General features: G+C 41.5%; 1 non-coding gene across 1 annotated transcript; it reads right to left on the minus strand.

Moving 5' to 3' along the window:
- Positions 1–365: 365 nt before the first annotated feature.
- Positions 366–473, minus strand: LOC112788440 (small nucleolar RNA R71). The gene has a single exon (XR_003195803.1). It is a non-coding gene; the product is annotated as a small nucleolar RNA R71 (small nucleolar RNA).
- Positions 474–2,464: the final 1,991 nt, after the last annotated feature.

Consider the following 2,464-nt stretch of genomic DNA (forward strand, 5'->3'; position numbering starts at 1 on the left):
GGATGCTGGGTGACTTTACTGTACCTAATTCCAATTTACATGGAAGAAGCATCTCCATCCCTACCATTGGAGCAAACAATTTTGAGCTGAAACCTCAGCTAGTTTCTCTGATGCAGCAAAACTGCAAGTTTCATGGACTTCAATCTGAAGATCCCTTTCAGTTCTTAACTGAATTCTTGCAGATCTGTGATACTGTTAAGACTAATGGAGTAGATCCTGAAGTCTACAGGCTCATGCTTTTCCCTTTTGCTGTAAGAGACAGAGCTAGAGTGTGGTTAGACTCTCAACCCAAAGATAGCCTGAACTCTTGGGATAAGCTGGTCAAGGCTTTCTTAGCCAAGTTCTTTCCTCCTCAAAAGCTTAGTAAGCTTAGAGTGGATGTTCAAACCTTCAGACAGAAAGAAGGTGAATCCCTCTATGAAGCTTGGGAGAGATACAAGGAACTGACCAAAAAGTGTCCTTCTGACATGCTTTCAGAATGGACCATCCTGGATATATTATATGATGGTCTGTCTGAATTAGCTAAAATGTCATTGGATACTTCTGCAGGTGGATCCATTCACCTAAAGAAAACGCCTGCAGAAGCTCAAGAACTCATTGATATGGTTGCTAATAACCAGTTCATGTACACTTCTGAGAGGAATCCTATGAGTAATGGGACGCCTATGAAGAAAGGAGTTCTTGAAATTGATACTCTGAATGCCATATTGGCTCAGAACAAAATATTGACTCAACAAGTCAATATGATTTCTCAGAGTCTGACTGGAATGCAAGCTGCATCCAACAGTACTCAAGAGGCATCTTCTGAAGAAGAAGCTTATTGTCCTAAGAACCCTGCAATAGCAGAGGTAAATTATATGGGTGAACCCTATGGAAACACTTATAATCCCTCATGGAGAAATCACCCAAATCTCTCATGGAAGGATCAACAAAAGCCTCAACAAGGCTTTAATAATGGTGGAAGAAATAGGTTTAGCAATAACAAGCCTTTTCCATCATCCACTCAGCAACAGACAGAGAACTCTGAACAAAATACTTCTAATTTAGCAAACTTAGTCTCTGATCTATCTAAGGCCACTGTGAGTTTCATGAATGAAACAAGGTCTTCCATTAGAAATTTGGAAGCACAAGTGGGCCAGCTGAGTAAAAGGATCACTGAAAACCCTCCTAGTACTCTCCCAAGCAATACATAAGAAAATCCAAAAGGAGAATGCAAGGCCATTGAATTGACCATCATGGCCGAATCCAAGGAGGAAGGGAAGGACGTGAATCCCAAGGAGGAAGACCTCCTGGGACGTCCAGTGATCAACAAGGAGTTTTCCTCTAAGAAACCAAAAGAATCTGAGACTCATCTAGAGACAATAGAGATTCCATTGAACCTCCTTATACCATTCATGAGCTCTGATGAGTATTCCTCTTCTGAAGAGAATGAGGATGTTACTGAAGAGCAAGTTACCAAGTACCTTGGTGCAATCATGAAGCTGAATGCCAAATTATTTGGTATTGAGACTTGGAAAGATGAACCTCCCTTGTTCACCAATGAACTAAGTGATCTGGATCAACTGACATTGCCTCAGAAGAAACAGGATCCTGGAAAGTTCCTAATACCTTGTACTATAGGCACCATGATCTTTGACAAGGCTCTGTGTGACCTTGGTTCAGGGATAAACCTCATGCCTCTCTCTGTAATAGAGAAACTGGGAATCTTTGGGGTGCAAGCTACTAAAATCTCATTAGAGATGGCAGACAATTCAAGAAAACAGGCTTATGGACAAGTAGAGGACGTGTTAGTAAAGGTTGAAGGCCTTTACATCCCTGCTGATTTCATAGTCCTAGATACTGGGAAGAATGAGGATGAATCCATCATCCTTGGAAGACCCTTCCTAGCCACAGCAAGAGCTGTGATTGATGTTGACAGAGGTGAACTAGTCCTTCAATTGAATGAGGACTCCCTTGTGTTTAAAACTTGAGGTCATCCTTCTGTAAACATGGAGAGGAAGCATAAAAAGCTTTTCTCAAAACAGAGTCAACCAGAGCCCCCACAGTCAAACTCTAAGTTTGGTGTTGGGAGGCCACAACCAAACTTTAAGTTTGGTGTTGAACTCCCATATCCAAACTCTAAGTTTGGTGTTGGGAAGTCTCAACAATACTCTGAACATCTGTGAGGCTCCATGAGAGCCCACTGTCAAGCTATTGACATTAAAGAAGCGCTTTTTGGGAGGCAACCCAATTTTTATTTAATTATATTTTTATTAGTTATATGTCTTTATAGGTACATGATCATGTGAAGTCACAAAATAAATAAAAAAAAATTGAGAACGGAATCAAAAACAGCAGAAGAAAAATCACACCCTGGAGGAGGATCTCACTGGCGTTTAAACGCCAGTAAGAAGCATCTGGCTGGCGTTCAACGCCAGAACAGAGCATGGTTCTGGCGCTGAACGCCCAAAATGGGCAGCATCTG

Source organism: Arachis hypogaea, chromosome 20 (assembly GCF_003086295.3).
Source record: "Arachis hypogaea cultivar Tifrunner chromosome 20, arahy.Tifrunner.gnm2.J5K5, whole genome shotgun sequence".
Lineage (NCBI taxonomy): Eukaryota > Viridiplantae > Streptophyta > Magnoliopsida > Fabales > Fabaceae > Arachis > Arachis hypogaea.